Source organism: Heloderma suspectum, chromosome 5 (assembly GCF_057233095.1).
Source record: "Heloderma suspectum isolate Gila_16-S chromosome 5, 16-S_ref, whole genome shotgun sequence".
Lineage (NCBI taxonomy): Eukaryota > Metazoa > Chordata > Lepidosauria > Squamata > Helodermatidae > Heloderma > Heloderma suspectum.
The window spans coordinates 204,913,043-204,933,191 of record NC_139462.1 but is presented as its reverse complement, the minus strand read 5'-3'; positions in this window follow the sequence as shown (position 1 = coordinate 204,933,191).

Genomic DNA, 20,149 nt, shown 5'->3' with positions numbered 1-20,149 from the left:
CTTTGTCCTTTATCATGCCCGTCTTTGCACAAAACGTTCCCTTGAGATCTCCAATTTTCTTGAAGAGATCTCTACTCTTTCCCATTCTATTGTTTTCCTCGATTTCTTTGCATTGTTCATTGAAGAAGGCCTTCTTGTCTCTCCTTGCTGTTCTCTGGAACTCTGCATTCAGTTGGGTATATCTTCCCCTTTCTCCCTTGCTTTTCGCTTCCCTTCTTTCGTGAGCTACTTGTAAAGCCTCATCAGACAGCCACTTGGCTTTCTTGCATTTCTTTTTCTTTGGGACGGATTTCGTTGCTGCCTCCTGAACAATGTTACGGACCTCCGTCCATAGTTCCTCAGGCACTCTGTCTATCAGGTCTAATCCCTGAAATCTATTCCTCACCTCCACTGTATATTCATCAGGGATATGATTTAGGTCATACCTGAACGGTTTAGTGGTTTTCCCGACGTTCTTCAATTTAAGCCAAAATTTTGCAAGAAGCAGCTCATGATCTGAGCCACAGTCAGCTCCAGGTCTTGTTTTTACTGACTGTATGGAGCTTCTCCATCTTTGGCTGCAAAGGACATAATCAATCTGATTTCGATATTGACCATCTGGTGACGTCCATGTGTAGAGTCGCCTCTTGTGTTGTTGGAAAAGAGTGTTTGCTATGATCAGCATGTTCTCTTGGCAAAACTCTATTAGCTTTTGTCCTGCTTCATTTTGTACACCAAGGCCATGCCTGCCTGTTATCCCGGTGATTTCTTGACTTCCTACTTTAGCATTCCAATCCCCTATGATGAAGAGGACATCTTTTTTTGGTGTTAGTTCTAGAAGGTGTTGTAGGTCTTCATAGAACCGATCAACCTCAGCTTCTTCGGCCTCAGTGGTTGGGGCATAGACTTGAATTACTGTGATGTTGAATGGTTTGCCTTGGATTCGTACTGAGATCATTCTATCGTTTTTAAGATTGTACCCCAGTACTGCTTTTCCCACCCTTTTATTGACTATGAGTGCTACTCCATTTCTTCTAAGGGATTCTTGCCCACAATAGTAGATATGATGGTCACCTGAATTAAATTCGCCCATGCCTGTCCATTTTAGTTCGCTGATTCCCAAGATGTCGATGTTCAATCTTGCCATCTCATGTTTGACTACCTCCAGCTTACCTTGATTCATTGATCTGACATTCCAGGTTCCTAAACAATATTGTTCTTTACAGCATCGGATTTTCTTTTCACCGCCAGACACATCCACAGCTGAGTGTCCTTTCGGGTTTGGCCCAGCCGCTTCACTCTTTCTGGCGCTACTTGGAAATACCCTCTGCTCTTCCCCAGTAGCATATTGGACACCTTCCGACCTGAGGGGCTCATCTTCCGGCGTCATATCTTTTAGCCTTGTGATACGTTCCATGGGGTTTTCTTGGCAAGAATACTGGAGTGGGTTGCCATTTCCTTCTCCAGTGGACCACATTTTGTCAGAACTCTCTGCCATGACCTGTCCGTCTTGGGTGGCCCTGCACGGCATAGCTTATGGCTTCACTGAGTTACGCAAGCCCCTTCGCCACAACAAGGCAGTGACCAGGCCTAAGCTGAGAAGCACATAGCCCAGCCTCTTAACTACTATGTTTCTTGCCCTGCCAAATTGTCGATGTCGGGGGAAGATTTCTTCCCATTTCTTTGTTCCTGTAGGGTTGGATCCAGACTGAATTAGTTGAATTTAGATATGTTAGTCATGTTTTAGTTACCACTGAAATCAATGAGGCTTGTGCAAATAGTTTGGGTCTAATACATGCTAATGGAATTAATGACAAAACAAAAAGTCAAAAATAAAGTTGTCCCCTAAACAGACATGGAAATCCTTTCTGCAGTTCCCTTAGCTCATCTTTGGGTTGTTGGGAATAGGAAAAAGGGAAGAACTGTGGTGTTACAGTTGACTAAAACTGGGTACGTTAATAGTTTTGGTGATATTTTCTTGTATGACACTAAGTAAAGTCAGGCTATTGAATTCTGAGGGTGCTTTTATGGGGTTGTTCCACATACATTTTAAAAGAGCTGCTGGAAAAACAGTTTTTTACTGTGTCACGATGGCTGTGACTTAATGTGCATGTTACTCCAACTAAATGTTTTTACTGTCCATTCAAATGCACGTGTGCACTCACAGAACTTTTTCCAATTGCAGTTTTCAGGAATGCTGATATTTTTGTTTCCTTGAAAGAAGCACGCATACAAGAGTTTCTTTCTTTCCTAATTGAAGGAGTATAGCATTTTTCTATGCCGTGTAGCAGTGAAGTTACAGGCTGGCAAAGATATATGTCCTAACACAACTCGAACATTCACACATCTCGGGAAACGTAGCATTTTGTATTTCCCGACATAGTGCCTTTGCTTACGTTGCTGGAATTGTTGTGATGAAACCTAGGCTACAAAACACCTCCTCTCCAAAGTCAGGATAGGATGAAATTTTGCAAAGATTAATCTAATTGTTCTATAAAGGGGGAAATGCCTCTCAGTGATATTTTATACTGGCCAGGTGTACCTGTCAGGAACTGGAAGAAATTTGACTAAGCATGATGGGCAAGGAACCAGTATGCTGGTTTCCGTTGGCACAAATGGACTAATCTAAAAGAGTCCTAGAGATGTTAGATTATCTTTTCTTTCATGCTGTGGTGGAAATATTGTGGCATGATGAAGAAATTAACTGCTGTTAACATATCCATTAGAACTAGTGATTAGTGTGTCAGACTAGGACTGGGGAGACCTGGGTTCAAGTCTCCACTCACTGCTGAAGCTCACTAGGTAACCTTTGGCCAGTAATAATATCTCAGCCTAACCTTCCTAACAGGTTTGTTGTGAGGATACAATGAGGGGTAGCACTATATATTCTGCCGTAAAGGGATACCATATCCACTTCTGACATACCCTGGGAGGTGGTGCATGCTGGATATTTTAGAGTGTGCAGAAAAATCACTCTGCCCGTGGAGAAGAATGTGTCTACATCAGATATTGTGTGTGCTCACATTTGACGTTTTCATGTGTCTCTGACGCCAGGCAGGTTTGAGCCAGAGGCAGAGGAGGAGTAATCTGAGGGGGGACAAGAGCAAGCCTCTATGTTGCTCAGCCAGAGGAAGCTTCTGAGTTGCTCGGACCAGCAAGCAAACCTATACGCTTTTAGTGGGGGATTGTAGTTGTATCTCCTAGCCTATTGGTGCAAGGAAGCTTCCATGTCTGGTGTAGCTGGTGCAAGTTCCTTCCTTTGGCAGGAGTAGAATAGTGGTGTGCAAACTGTGTATCCATCATACCCCCCCTCAGGCCACTTGTATAAGACTCACTGGCAGTAGAGTAAGATCACGGTTGCTTGTAAGAGGTAAGGCAGTCCTGCTGTGGGGGGTCCAGAGAGGCTATTGCCTGATGAGAGCTTGGAACACACACACCCCATGCAGATTGCACAATGGGCTCAGAAGATCCTGTTGGCCAGTAAGATGCCAAGAAATACTCTCAAGCCTCAACATAAACATTTGTAAATAAGCCCAATTTCTTCAAGCTCTGGTCTTGTCAGTCAGTTAAAAGGGGCAACAACAAAAATGGAATACTTCACTCCTTAACTTAGCCACATAATTCTTTCATTTTAACTCATTCTAACTTTATTAAACAGAATGGCATTGTGAAGTTATAGGCAGCTTGCTTTATGTGGTGCTGGGGGAGGGGGGAATGAACCAGGTTGAGCGCTTCTCACCTATGCTTTCAAATAAAACACTGGATTTCCCCCTTATTATTTGTGTTCTTAGGATTAATTCCTCTATTGGTCTTTTCAACTTGTTTTCTTATTTCTTATACTTCTCAAAACCCTGCCCTTTATTATATTCTACTTTAAAAGCCACCTGGATATTCATTTTCTTTTTGTTAAACTACCCCTAAGCCTTTTTTTATATGGTTGTCTAATGTATAAGACAGACTTATGACATGAAAGCTTCAGAACGCTTGTGCAGCTGGTACATTTTTTGTTTTTAAAAATCATTTTTCAGTTCTTCTAGTATGTGTGTAGATATTAATGATTGAAATGACTGCTGTCCTAAATGTTAGTGATCTGTTTTTCAAAGGTGATATTAACACTTTTAGTGGTGTGTTACACCTGTATGCTTTTTATATTACACCTTACATTGGGGAGAAGTTGAATGCAGCAGACATGAAGGTAGACACATGAGAAAAAATACCAAGGTGGCATCGTAAATCTTACCGGAGTGTTTTGTGATAGCTTCAAAGAACAACAGATGAAAATACGATCAGGTGTTCTTTAGATATTTATGCCAAAATTTTAATACTATTTTTAAAAAAACATAAAACTAAAATGCATAATTATGGTAAGCAAATGTTTCAGAAAGGGTGCTATACTGTAACAAATCAAACTTCCAACAGAGACAACATTTTCTTTCTTGAACATTGGTAGCTTTTCACACATGGCCTTTAGAAAGTATGAATCTTCTTTGGAGAGGTGAATGATGAGAAGGCCTTAATGTGAAAAACTGACTCTGCTAACTCTGTTTTAAATGTAACGAGTGCCTTGAAGATGATTCCTAAGGCGCTAAGTGGGCCTGTATGCCAACTAGGTATGCCTGCCAAGGGATGACGAGTTCCTGGTTTAGATCTAAAGGTTCTCCCAGTGGGAGGAGTCCTCTTGAAGAGAACCTTTGGCTTCAGGGGTAAGGGCTGAGAGGCTGTGAGATTTCACCTGGGCTCCTGCTGGCTCCCTGAGCTGTCCTTCAGCCTTACCTCCATCTGCCGCTCCTCCCCTTGGCAAGTGTTTAAGGTGTGGCTGCCAGAGGCAGAGCCTCTGCGGTGTGCTAAGTGCAGCACTAAGTGTGCACTTGGCGACACACGAGGGATGCACGTGTCCTTCCTTTTTTTCTCTCTCTTGTTTAGGTTGTGTCTATTTTAATGACGGTTCTAACTCAGAAGCAGCCCAAATTAAGGGCGGATAATTCTGCGTCTGGAACTTCCCCTAAACTTAAAGAACTTTGTATTGACGATTTTATAGTCCACTCTGTCACATCAGCTGCACATAGACATGTACAGCAGGACTCGCTTTTTCTTAAAGAACCCATGCCAATATTTGATAAAATCTCAGAAGACGTCGACAGTCTTAAGGCACAAGGTTTGGGTGAACTGCTTGACGAGAGCCTGCTCTCAGAGGACTGCCCTGTTAAAGCAGACTTGGATGCCTCAGTTGATGCCACAGTCCCTCATCTGGAGCAGGATAAGAGAGCACTTTCCTTTAGTCTGCCAAGTCTCCTGCATGACAATGATTTGGAGACCCTCTCTAAACACTGTCTCCGCCCTCCAAAATGATTACTAATTTTTTCCAGGAAATCCAGGACATTAGATGGATGGTGACAGGCTTTAAATCTTACTTAGAAGCATTTGTTGAATTAGTTGGCCAGGCTTTTCCTGCGGTGAACAAGAAACTACTTACTGACTATAGTCACAGAGGAGGGAAGTTCCATTTCAGAGCTCTCTTTGGACAAATCTTCCTCTTGTTTGCAGGAGATTGCCCCCTGTTGCCTCAACTGAATGCCCTCGTTGAGGAGGCGGGCTGGTTGGTTCCTAACGCAGCTAAGGTGTTACCGACTCAAAATACAACTCAGGGTTTTAAAGAGCAGTCAAAATCCTGGCAATAGGTTCCCCAAGAGGAGGAACCTAAGGAAAACTAAATGTACATTTAACAAAAGATTGAGAGTAGGGGCTGGCAAATTGTCAGCATATAGAGTACATTTTCATAAGAAGGCAAAAGGGTTAAAGTTGAACTCACTATTAACAGTACCAGATGACAGGATGCTGAAATGAAGGACAAGCCAGTGAGGCAGGTCAAGCATCTCAAAAGGGAGAAAATACAAATGAGCTCCCCCACCCACAGTCCAAAATTACTCAGGAATCCAGTACGCAGACAGACCCCATCGGACTAGTTTTCAAATGGGAGCAAACAGGAGTCATTACATACCTACAACAGGAGCAATCAATCATATTTCAAACACCCCCCACTATTTGATACAGTCCTGCCTGATTTTAATGAGAAGCCAGCTAGCCTTCTCAAATTTGGTTCTGCCCAAGGCTTATTCAACTCTCAGAAATAAGGCAGAAGACTTTTTGCAGGCACTGAGACATCATGGTCTTAAGGGCCTTATTTCCCTGGATATAATAGAAGTAGAATACCTCTCAGCCTCCAGAACTTTGGCCTCATTTGCAGACATGCTTGCTGTTAATTATGTCCTAAAGAGCAGACCAATGCTGAAGAGGAAGAGGATCTTGTTCACCAGATACCTCAGGAATATTGCTAAGCCCATCCCAGTTAGGCTCCAGGGGGAAGCCCCACAAGTAACCTCCGAGGGAAAACAATACATTACCCTGCAGAGATTACCTCAAACAATGCAGCCAAACGGGGGTGGGTAACTCTAGGAGGCCAAATAGGCAGCAAGCAGCATTATATAAATTAGTGAGAAATATAATTCCTCAGCCGGCTAACAACCCTGTGGAGCAGGCTGCATTGCATTGCTCGCACATTAGGCACTGCCCTGTACCTATAGGAGCAGGTGAAATTAAGATCTACCTCATAGAGGAAGAAGCAGACCTGGGGAAGCACTTCCAGGGTTTGATTTCCTCTGAACAAGAGGAGCTACTGTTTAGCTTGTGCGCTCTTCAGGAATTACTGAATCACCATCAGAAGAGGGGGAATATGTCACAGGGTGAAGCGAATGCTGTATCTTCATTCAAGTTGCATTTGCATGAAGGATTAACTGCCTTGGAAAAACTATTCTCCCCACCCCCCACCGATGAAGCTGCTTTGTTAGCATGGTTTAAGCTTCTCCCACCCAGCCAGGGCACAGGAATTATCCATTAGGCGTTTATTTTTTCTGAAAGATTCTCTGTTGTCCTGCATGAGAGATGGGAGGGGTGTTCCCACTTCACCACTGGCACCCTCCCATTCAGGGGTAACTCCTCCTTTGGACATTTGCTCTACCCCTCAACGCCCCCCCGCCCATCTCTTTAAACTGTTGACTAAGCGGCAGACAGGTTGAGAAAACATACTTAGATTGAAAGATTCTGCCATGGAATATGGATGAAGAGGTCATTACATATTTACAACAGTTTCAAATAATTTTCTTACAAGAAACTTGGGTGGAGGATGTTTCTTATCTACAATTGCAGGGTTACAGGGCATTCTCTAAAGCCACTGTCTCAGACGTCATAAAAGGGGCCGCTGCTGTGCTGGGTTGGCAGTGTTTGTTTTGGTAGAACTAGATGGTAGCTGCCGAATGATAGAACTCCAGGTGCATAATAACATGCTGATGTTACAAGTTATCACTAATGGTACCTCCCTTCTCTGTATTAATGCTTATGTTCCACCAGTGAACTCATCACCGTCATCCCAAGATGTGTGGTTATCTTTGGAATCTGCTTTGGGAAATTAAGAGTGCCAGTCTGACAACTCCTGCATTATTTTGGGAGGTGACCTATATGCTCAGATAGGACAAACTAATTCAGAGCTGTTTAATCACTTTCATCCAGGTCTTTGCCTGGACGATCTATTCTGTCTGGACAGGCATTCTGAAGACAGGAAGTTTAACAGGAATGGCTGCAGCCTTATCATGCTGGGTTACAAGTGTTTCCTATTAATTTTGAATGGTAGTTCAAAAGATATATCTGCTGAGCATTATACATTCCTTTCTTCTAGGGGAGCCAGTGTACTAGATTATTATTTTTTTATTTCTCCGAATCTAATCCCAGATGTAAAAAGTTTCTCAGCTGAAGATCGGCCAGAGAGTGACCATCTTCCTATTAAGCTTGTCATTCAATTGCCAGTTAAGCCAACTCAGAACCAAAGCACATATCCTTTTGAAATGGTCACTGCTGGCCACAGATGGCCCAAATGGTCTGAGTCCATGAGTTCAGTGATAACTCACTTGTTATATAGCCTGACTTTATTGGGGCTGAAAAATCAAATTCTAGTGGGTCATTTGGAGGTTTTGAAGGGTTATCAGCAAATTGCCAAGTACCTAAAGGCTTTTCTGGTACAATCCGGCCCCATGCAGGAACATGAAAAAAGAATTAGCAAGGATTACCCATAGCTTTAAGCGCTTTAGATCAGAGGAGAGTTATAAGACTTTAATTGCAACTCATGCATCTTACAAGTCTCTAATGGAAAAGAAGGCGGAGTCTATTAGACAACGATGGATGGAGCTGGGATTGGCGACGAGACAAAAAGATAATGTCACCGAAACTCTCCCCATGACCTGAGTTCGATCCCAGCGGAAGCTGGTTTTCAGGTAGCCAGCTCAGCCCGACTCAGCCCTCCATCCTTCCGAGGTCGGTAAAATGAGCACCCAGCTTGCTGGGGGAAAGGTAGTTAGGACTGGGGAAGGCAATGGCAAACCACCCCGCTATACAGTCTGCCAGGAAAACACAGAGGAAAAACGGCGTCCCTCTAGGGGTCAGTAATGACTCGGTGCTTGCACAAGAGGAACCTTTCCTTTTTTTCTTTCATTATGGCAACAACATTTTGAAAACATTTTCCAGGGACCCTTCCCTATAGAGATTAATTCTGCTTGTATGGATCTCCCTAAATGGCCACCAGTCTCTGAGATCCAGCATTTACTCCACACCCTGGTATCCGGCAAAGCACCTGGGGAAGATATGCTCTCCCCAGAATTATTTAAATGCAGTCTTGCCTGGTGGGCCCCAGTGCTGGTGAAGCTGTTTTCATATGTTAAATCTAACTCGAATCATCCCTGCCGGGGGCGGGGGGTATCCAGCATTATAGTTCCGCTGTACAAAAAGGGTGAAAGATCAGACCCTAAGAATTATAGGCCAATTAGCCTTTTGAACACAGTTTCTAAAGTATATGGAAGATTCCTGTTAAATAAATTGGAAGTGTGGGCAGAAGAAAAAAACACGTTTGCCGATGAACAAGCAGGCTTTTGGCGAGGAAGGAGCACAATCAATCAATGTTTTGTGCTCTCCCATTTGATTTGTAAACATCTGAATAGGCCTGGAGACAGACTGTATGTAGCCTTTGTGGACTTTACTTTTGCATTTGATCTAATAGATAGAAACAGTTTATGGGAAAAATTGTCATATACAAACATTGATAAGTGGCTGCTGTTTTTGGTGCAGAAAATCCACTCTCATACAGAACTGAAAGTTCATACTGGTCTGTCAGGAGCACTCTCCGGACACACGAGACACCAGAAGAAGCGTCAGACAGGGCTGCACACTGGCCCCCTTTTTGTTCAATTTTTATGTGAATAGCTTAGTGGCAGATTTAAGTTCCCTGGATCACTTCCTTTTAAGTTCCCTCCATCTGTGGGACCCCGAAAGGTACAGATGTTACTTTATGCAGATGATATGGCCCTTCTCTCAACTACCCTAGTCGGTCTAAGGAGACTTTTAAAAAAACTTAGTTTGGTCTGCAGACAGAAGTTGGTTATAAACTATTCCAAAACCAAGTTTATGTTTTTCCTGAAAGGAAACGATTACATAAATGGCACCTGGATGAGCAAACAATCGAACAATGTTCGAGCTTCAAATATTTCGGGGTACAATTCTCCTCAAATGGCAGTTGGAAACCCCACATAGCAGCAGTAAAGCTTGCCACCTGGAGGACTGCTTTGTTGTTCAGTTGTTAAGTCATGTCCGACTCTTCGTGACCCCATGGACCATAGCACACCAGGCCTTTTCTCTTTGCATTTGGTGGCCAAAATATTTGAGCTTCAGCTTCAGTATCTGTCCTTCCAATGAGCACTCAGGGTTGATTTCCTTTAGGATGGACTGATTTGACCTCCTTGCAGTCCAGGGGACTCGTAAGAGTCTTTTCCAGCACCACAATTCGAGTGCATCAATTCTTTGGCACTCAGCCTTCCTTATAGTCCAGCTCTCACAGCCCTACATTACTACTGGGAAAACCATAGCTTTGATTAGACGGACCTTTGTCGGCAAGGTGATGTCTCTGTTTCTTACTATGCTGTCTAGGTTTGCCATAGCTTTCCTCCCAAGGAGCAAGCGTCTTTTAATTTCATGGCTACAGTCACCGTCTGCGGTGATCTTGGAGCCCAAGAAAATAAAATCTGTCACTGCTTCCATTTCTTCCCCTTCTATATGCCAGGAAGTGATGGGGCCAGATGCCATGATCTTCGTTTTTGTAATGTTGAGTTTCAAACCAGCTTTTGCACTCTCCACTTGCACCCTCAACAAGAGGCTCTTGAGATCCTCTTCGCTTTCTGCCATTAGGGTGGTATCGTCTGCATATCGGAGGTTGTTGATAATTCTCCCAGCAATCTTAATTCCGACCTGTGATTCATCCAACCCAGCGTTTCCCATGATGTACTCTGCATATAAGTTAAATAAGCAGGGCGACAATATGCAGCCTTGTCATACTCCTTTCCCAATTTTGAACCATGTCTGGTTCTTACTGTTGCTTCTTGACCCTCGTACAGGTTTCTCAGGAGACAGGTAAGGTGGTCTGGTACTCCCATCTCTTTAAGAATTTGCTAGAGTTTGTTGTGATCCACACAATCAAAGGCTTTCCTGTAGTCAATGAAGCAGAAATAGACATTTTTCTGGAATTCTCTTGCTTTTTCCATGATCCAGCGAATGCTGGCGATTTGATCTCTAGTTCCTCTGCCTCTTCGAAACCCAGCTTGTACTTCCGGTAGTTCTCAGTTCACATACTGCTGAAGCCTAGCTTGTAGGATTTTGAGCATCACCTTGCTGGCATGTGAAATGAGCGCAATTGTACGGTAGTTTGAACACTCTTTGGCGTTGCCCTTCTTTGGAATTGGAATGTAAACTGACCTTTTCCAGTCTTGTGGCCACTGTTGAGTGTTCCAAATGTGTTGGCATATTGAGTGCAGCACTTTAACAGCATCATTTTTTAGGATTTTAAATAGCTCAGCTGGAATACTGTCATCTCCGCTAGCTTTGTTGTTAGTAATGCTTCCTAAGGCCCACTTGACTTCACTCTCGAGGATGTCCAGCTCAAGTTCAGTGACTGCACTATCATGGCTATCAGGGACATTCAGATCTTTCCTGTATAGTTCTTCTGTGTATTCTTTCCACCTCTTCTTAATCTCATCTGCTTCTGTTAGGTCCCTGCCTTCTTTGTCCTTTATCATGCCCGTCTTTGCACAAAATGTTCCCTTGAGATCTCCAATTTTCTTGAAAAGATATCTAGTCTTTCCCATTCTGTTGTTTTCCTCTATTTCTTTGCATTGTTCATTTAAGAAGGCCTTCTTGTCTGTTCTTGCTATTCTCTGGAACTCTGCATTCAGTTGGATAGATCTTCCCCTTTCTCCCTTGCTTTTCACTTCCCCTCTTTCCTCAGCTACTTGTAAAACCTCATCAGACAGCCACTTTGCTTTCTTGCATTTCTTTTTCTTTGGGATGGTTTTAGTTGCCGCCTCCTGAACAATGTTACGGACCTCCATCCATAGTTCCTCAGGGACTCTATCAGGTCTAATCCCTGAAATCTGTTCTCCACTGTATATTCATAAGGGATATGATTGAGGTCATACCTGAATGGTTTAGTGGTTTTCCCTACATTCTTCAATTTAAGCCGAAATTTTGCAATACAAAGTTCATGATCTGAGCCACAGTCAGCTCCAGGTCTTGTTTTTACTGACTGTATAGAGCTTCTCCATCTTTGGCTGCAAAGTCTGATGCAAATAAATCAATCTGATTTCGATATTGACCATCTGGTGATGTCCATGTGTAGAGTCGCCTCTTGTGCTCTTGGAAAAGAGTGTTTGCTATGATCAGCGTGTTCTCTTGGCAAAACTCTATTAGCCTTTGTCCTGCTTCATTTTTTACACCAAGGCCATGCTTGCCTGTTATCCTGGTGATTTCTTGACTTTCTACTTTAGCATTCCAATCCCCTATGATGAAGAGGACATCTTTTTTTGGTGTTAGTTCTAGAAGGTGTTGTAGGTCTTCATAGAACCGATCAGCCTCAGCTTCTTCGGCCTCAGTGGTTGGGGCATAGACTTGAATTACTGTGATGTTGAATGGTTTGCCTTGGATTCGTACTGAGATCATTCTATTGTTTTTGAGATTGTACCCCAGTACTGCTTTTCCCACCCTTTTATTGACTATGAGTGCTACTCCATTTCTTCTAAGGGATTCTTGCCCGCAGTAGTAGATACAGTGGTCACCGGAATTAAATTCACCCATGCCTGTCCATTTTAGTTCGCTGATTCCCAAGATGTCGATGTTCAATCTTGCCATCTCATGTTTGACCACCTCCAGCTTACCTTGATTCATTGACCTTACATTCCAGATTCCTAAACAATATTGTTCTTTACAGCATCGGATTTTCTTTTCACCACCAGACACATCCACAGCTGAGTGTCCTTTCGGCTTTGGCCCAGCCGCTTCACTCTTTCTGGCGCTACTTGGAAATATTCTCTGCTCTTGCCCAGTAGTATATTGGACACCTTCCAACCTGAGGGGCTCATCTTCCGGTGTCATATCTTTTAGCCTTGTGATACGTTCCATGGGGTTTTCTTGGCAAGAATACTGGAGTGGGTTGCCATTTCCTTCTCCAGTGGACCACATTTTGTCAGAACTCTCCGCCATGACCTGTCCGTCTTGGGTGGCCCTGCACGGCATAGCTTATGGCTTCACTGAGTTATGCAAGCCCCTTCACCACAACAAGGCAGTGATCCATGAAGGGGGGAGGACTGCTAAAACATCCCTATTTTGGAGGTGGTGCAATGGTGGTTCTCTGGTGGGCCCAACCTTGGAAATATATCTAGCTAAAGTGCTTCCCCAACTTCTGTATGGTGTGAAGATATGGAGTCAGGGTCATGCCCCAGCAGTTAAGACCATGCAAAATAAAATTTTGAGAGAGCTGCTGGCACTCCCACTGGGGGTCACTTCTTCACTGCTAAGATTGGCAAGAACAGACAAAGCTCTCATCCTTTATGGCAAAAGACTACAGAGCTCCACTGATAGAAGTCTGGCAAAACAAAGCTTTCTTGAGCAAATTGATAATGGTGGCTGAGCCCAGCGTTGGCTAGTGCTGTCTCAGGCCTATTTGGAGGATCCACACAATTCCCTAACTATCTTGGATAAGTGGAGCATCAGAGACAGACTCTCCGAATCAGATTGCCATGAAACTATTCTGGCTAGCCAACACCAGGCCTTTTCACCATGGTTTAGTTTTTTCAAAAGAGGACAATATTTACAACAGTATTTCCAGGATTTAACTTTTGTGGTTCTCAGAAAGGCTTTTATAGCCCTTCATTTTCAAACCATGCCAATTGCTTACTTGGATGGGAAATACAATGGGATCCCTCTGGCTCAGCAGACCTGCATTTGTGGTTCTGGGGAAGTTGATGATATAGTACATTATCTTCTGCATTGCCCCTTGTACCTGAAAAGTAGAGCTGCCAGATCTCCTGTGGAAATTATCTGTGATCTATTGGCAGACGATAACAAATGTATTACAGAGGGTTGCATCTTTTGCAGTAGCAGCTCAAAAAATCTGCCATAACTTTTTAATGACATCTGTGAACTGCCAAGGAGATCATTTATTGTAATATAAAGCTGCATGAGCTTGGCCAGTTTGTTCATTTGGTATATTTTCATTATATAAACTGTTAGGCTTCTGGCTTAGTGTAATCAGTGTAAACAATGGAAAAAACGTTTTCTGCATTGAGCATTATTTCCCACCACCATTAGCCAAGGTAGATAGAGGCTGTTGAAGAGGCTCCCTGTGTTCTATCAACTTTTAGAGATGCCATAAGGACAGGGCCTCCCTTAACGTTAATAACCAGCCATTCTTCTTCATGGTCTCTGTGCATCACATATATGGATGAGCTCTGCGCCTGCATGGAGCCTCTATTAAGGAAACTTCTATAGCTGAGGAATGCTGTTTTTGGCGGGAACCCTCCCCCACTGCGCATATCTGAGTGGGTTCCCGCTGATCTCAGTTTCACTTCGACCGCCGTTATGGCGGCCTCTTTGGGAACTTTGTCCATATTGTTCAGAGTATAGTGCTGAGGTTTTCCTTTTCTGTTTTTCTTGCTGTTCTCCTTGTTACCTATAAAAAAAGTAGTAAGAATAATTGAGTTTTTTCTTATCAGCGTACGGCATTGAAGGCCCCCTTCAGAAAGTGTGTCCTCTGTGGCAGCAAATTGCCACTGTCTGATGGTCATTCTTTATGCCTCCTTTGCCTTGGGGAGGTTCACATTGTGGAGACTTGCCACCATTGTCAATCATTCTCCAAGCAAGCCTGTAAGAGTCATTCTGATAGATTAAAGGTGATTTTGTGGCAAAGGGCTCTTCAAGCTGTGGACACCCAGAAGTCTCAGTCTCAGTCAGGAGCTTCAGGATCGAAGGAGATGCCAATTTCTGAGCTAGCCTCTCCTCCCCAATCCTCATTGGAGGTGGAGTGAACAGACTGACCCACACCTGGCCATTTGCTGGCAGTGTCTGTGGCTAAAAAGATCTCCAAACGGCCAAGTGCGCTAAGCCTGCACTGGAGACCGTACCTAAGAAAAAGAGGAGAAAGGAGGTTAAAAAGACTCCACCAAGAATGTTGGAGTCGGGGATCCCTCCTCTCCCACCTCTTTTAAACTCACTGATTCCAATATTGCCCTCGGTACCACTATACCATTGGACCCTCCATCTATGGTCTCAGAAGGAGAGATAGAGACCTCTCTCCTGTCTGGCGTAGACCTGATTCCAGTCCTTGGGACCGACACTCCCAATCTCCAGAAGCACACTTCCATGATCGAAGATCCCAGTCTTCTCCGTACAGATGACCACAGTCTTCCTTCATTCCAAGGGACCCTACCTCTCAGCATTAGTCACCCCTTCATTATTATGAAGAGGACTATTGCAGTCGACCTTGCTCTCCCCAACGGGATTGAGATCAGTGCTTGGGCTGGTCCATGCCCCCTCCGAGGTCCTACCAATGTGACAACTGGAGACGCAGAAGAGATTATGATCTGTACTACGACCACGTGAGATACTTAGGAGCAACTTCTCCTCAGCACAGACCTTGTTCATCACCCTCAGTTTCACATCCACTGATGTCTTTCAGCCACCCCCCTGGGGCCCACACGTTCAACTTCTTGAACACGTTCAACTACACGTTCAACTTCTTGAACACGTTCAACTACACGTTCAACTTCTTGAACACGTTCAACTACACGTTCAACTTCTTGAACACGTTCAACTACACGTTCAACTTCTTGAACACGTTCAACTACACGTTCAACTTCTTGAACACGTTCAACTACACGTTCAACTTCTTGAACACGTTCAACTACACGTTCAACTTCTTGAACACGTTCAACTACACGTTCAACTTCTTGAACACGTTCAACTACACGTTCAACTTCTTGAACACGTTCAACTACACGTTCAACTTCTTCACAACTGACTAGAGGCAATACGGATCAGACTCCTCCTAACCATCTCTTGCCATCTCTGCCTGTACAGGAGCAAAGTGAGCGAGTGAGGGCTGTCACTCAAATGGAATTATCTCACGGTTCAGTGGAAAATTATCAGTCTAATTCTTCATCTTATTCCTCCATTCCGCTGTCTATTTCGTCTCCCAATGATGTGGTGGGTGCTCGAGAAAGCTCTTCTGCGGATATGGGCCACTTTTCAGAACAAGTTCTACGAATGGCTCAGCCCTGAGGAACAGAGGTACAACAGCTGATGGAAGAAGTTCAGGATCCAGTCTTTGATGCTGTGTACACTGAGACATCGATACTGGTAGCGATCCCGTTTCTGCCAACCCTTCTCCAAACGGTGAAGCAAACATGGTCTGCCCTGTCTTCTATGGTTCCCACTTCAAAAAGATTGGAGTCAATGTATAAGGTACAGAAGAAGGATGCCGCATTCCCTTTTTCATACCCACATCCCAACTCAGTAATAGTTGAATCAGCTCAGAGATGGTCTCAGTGATCTCATGCATCACCGGTGGATAAAGAGGGGTGCAGGCTTGACCTTATGGGATGAAGGTTGTACCGATCTGCAGGTTTGGGACTCTGTGTTGCTAACTGCCAAGCCATGATGTCCTGTTATCAATTGTTTTTGTGGGAGAAGATGAATTCCCTGTGTACTTACCTGCCGGAGGACCAGAGGGAACTGGCCAGAGTGTTCCAAGCAGAGGCAGTTAGACTTTCCCACCAACAAATCAATACCGACCGTCATCAGGTGGATTGCAATGTGAAGTCCATGATGAGTTCAGTGGCACTATGGCATCATGCATGGCTCTTTGGTGTCAGTATTCATTGGTATTGATACAAAGAGTTCCTCAGATCCAAGACTGTGTATGCAGTTTCAAGGAACAGAGGAGATTGGTGGGAACCCACTTGGACATGTGCAGTGGGACAGTGGGGGAGGGTTCCCACCAAAAACAGCATTCCTCAGCTATAGAAGTTTTCTGAACAAAGGTTCAGCGCAGGCGCAGAACCCATATGTGTGAATGCACAGATGACCACTCGAAGAACTACAGTTAGAGGTAAGCAACCTGCCTTTCCACCTGAGGCTGCATAAGGGCAATAATGTTTCCGTAAGCTGCCTTGTTCTCTTGTATGATGAAAGGTGGTCTGTAAATTATTTAAATAACAATGTTAACTTGTGTTAATATATGAGTAATAAGTGTAGTTTGTATTTCTAATAAGCTGCTTTGAGAACTTATTCAGCTGACAAGTGACTAATAAAATGTAAGAAATATAAATAAAAGTTAGGCAAAGAAACTGTTCATATTGATAGATAAGGACCTACATGGATGCTGCACAGATGCCTGTAACTGCACCCTGATCAGACTTTTTAAACTGGAAAAGCCGCTTCTGAATGGATGATGAAGAGGGGAGAAGGGGTTAGGAAAGGAGGAGGATCTTAACCATTTTCCTGCTTGGCACTTGTCAGCCCACATTGCCCCTCCTACCAGCTTAACCATATATGGAGTTCCAGATGGAGGCAAACACAGGAAATACAGCTGGAGGATTGGGGCAGGGAAACAGAAATAATTGGGGTTTTAGTTATTTATTAAAAGTATGTATTGCTTTTCTGCTCAAGGCCTTCAAAGCAATGAACGATGATACTTTATCCCACTTTTCAGACATTTATTTTTATTTATTACATTTCTGTACCACCCCATAGCCTAAGCGCTCTGGGCGGTTTACCAAGATTAAAAATACAATATACAAAGTTTAAAAACCATTTACATAAAAACACACAAAACAGACAGTAGATACATAGACAAGATGTATCTAAAACAATTTTAAGCAATCAACCATGACCATAAAACAAATCCAGGACCTAATTAAACTCAAATGCCAAATTGCCTGAGGAAAGAAAAAGATCTTGACCTGGTGCCAAAAAGACCTTGGCGCCAGGCAGGCCTCATCAGGGAGATCATTCCACAATTGGGGGGCCACCATCGAGAAGGCCCTCTGCCTTGTCATCATCTTCCGAGCTTCCCTCTGAGGAGGCACCTAGAGAAAGACCTTAGATGCTGACCATAGTGTACTTCTAAAATGATTTGCATCCATCAAAAAATGAGGCACAAGCCCCCATCCTCAGGGTTGCAAACTAAAAAGTCAAGATACAGAGTGAAATCCAATGAATTCATCCCACTGACAGAATGGTTTCCATCTGCAGAACAGGAAGGAGGTGATTCCCCCTCTCCCATGCAGCCTCAAGATCTGCTCCAGAGGGCTGAGGAAGCAGATCTCTGTGAGGGCACTGGGACTGCAGTAGGGAGGCGTCGCTCATGTGGAAGTCCACTTGCGCAACATCAGGTTCTGCCCAATAGAAGGAAAGGGGAGTGGATGGAGAAGGTAGAGGAGGGAATTTGACTATGCCAGAATTACGTAATTAAGGCCTTGATGTCCCATTGGGACCAGGCTGATCTTCCCTTGCTGATGTTCCTGCTTGGACAGAAGTGGTGCAAGTAGCTTGTGGCTTTGAGTCCTTTGGCCCGTGGCAGAGGCCAGAGTGTCCTTTTCCCTCCCTTCCAGCCCTATGGTGCCTGGCAGCTGGAAGACAGGTCTTTCTGATGGGGGTGGGGAGGATGCAGCTGCTCCTTCTTTGCTCATTGCCAGGCTGGTCTCACCCTTGCCATGGTATTCTTCCTGGAAGGGGTGGGATGCCAGCTCCCAGCAGCTCTTGTTCTTCTGGCCAGTGGCTGGGGCATGTGTCATTCCAGGTTAAGGCACACACTTCTCTGATCTTGCTCTTGAAGAAGCTTTTCCATTTTAAAAATGGATACCAGCATGATGTACCAGCCATTCATAAAAGCTAGAGTCCAAAGAGAATAAATCAGCTGCACTTCCTGTGGGGCAGTTGCCTTGGATGAAGTTCAAGGACAGAAACAGGAACCACATACTATCCCAAGTCCTGCTTGTAATGCAAGATGGCAGCTCTGGTCCAGCATTTCCATTCCTTACACACACACACACACACACACACACATCATTCCCACATCTTCCAAATCTAATAGAACACAACACCAGCTGACAACTCTCCCAAAATAACCTAGCACGCACACTTTCTTGAATACACAGAGCAGAGCTGACATAATTTTGGCCCAAGGCAGGCACCTAGCTGTATTGGTGTAACTATTTAAAAATAGGTGTCTTTGTCATCTGTGGCACTGGTGGCCAGACTGAGTCATGATTGATGTCACCTGAAAGAACACTTTGAGCTTGCAGAGCTGACTGTTGAATTCTCTGAACCTGGTATAATTTAAGTGACTCTTGGAAGTTATGTCTGGATCAGTCTCTTGCTGTAAATCCTAAAAGCTACTTTGTGGATGATGGACAATAAGCTGTCAGAACAGGAAGGTACACTTCATCCAGAGTAAGACCACAACTGATCCAGGCTTGTTTTGAACACAGCATTGAAATGGATGCTTCTGCTGTATTCACTGAGATTTTCTCCCTTGAAGGTAGACGTTCATAATACCCTACAGCAGGGGGGGGGGGATCCTGTTAGCTTCAGCCTAGTTCTCATGCAGAGCCTGCACGATCCTGCCCACTCTGCAAACTTCACCCAGTTTGGGCTCTAGTTCCATCCTAGTTTACTCTGGCCCTTCCCATGGCTGGAATGTCCTCCCCTGACATGTTTTGGCCAAGTGAATGTGGACCTCAGCAGGAAAAAGATTCCTCATCCCTGTCCCTTTAGCCTTTGGACCTTTCCCTTACTCCTGCCTTCTCTAAATGGATGCACTCCAGATGTTTTGGGTTTCAACTCCCATCAGCCCCAGCCAGCATCTCCAGTGCTCAGGAATGCTGGGAGTTTTAGCCCAAAGCATCTGGAGAGCACCAGATTGTGGAAGGCTGCATCCCTGCCCTTCTCACACCTGATATAGATTCAACCAAACTATTTCTCATATTCTTGGGCAAAATAATAATAATAATAATAGGCAAAATCACCATGTAACTGCTGGTAGAATATTTCTTGCAGTGTGATCTTTTCCCACGAGCCGTGTCCTTCTGCAGAATACAGTGGTAGAGGCGTAGAATGAATTATCCCACTTCGGACTGCAGGAGAAGGATTCGGATTTTGGAAAGCCTCCATACTAAACATCGTGTTAGGTCTGAGGGGGTGTCACTGCATGGAATGTAAATGTTTTGTCACATGCCAGTTTAAAATCTCAAATATTCTGTCAGTTAAATGCTTACTCTGCTTCTCCTAACCACTTCAAGTTCTCTCCCTGTTTGAGACACCCTCTCTATTCCAGTGACTTCTTTTTCTTCACCAGGAGATAAGGCGACTTCTTTCTGCAGTTCCCACTGTCCCGCACCCAGCCTTCACCTTAATCCTTTTCTGTGCTGCATATATCTCAGCCCATGCATCCATAATTCGCAATTTCCTTTCAAAATGTGGGGCCGCATTTTCTTCACTGTCTTCTCTAAACGTTCTAAGAGCACGTGCATTCACAATAACTGACGCTGATTTTGGAGGACTTTGATTGGGGCGCATTAGTGCAAAGAAAGATCATCTGTGACTTGTCTGTTCCACTGTCCTGTTTTAAAAACCCAGCTGGCTCCCACCTGGGGCTTCCAGGCTGTCAATATTTGGTTGCATACTGCTGCTGATGGTACAGTAATGCTCATCTATGGTTGTTGCTTCTTTTGAAAATGATATTGTGTGT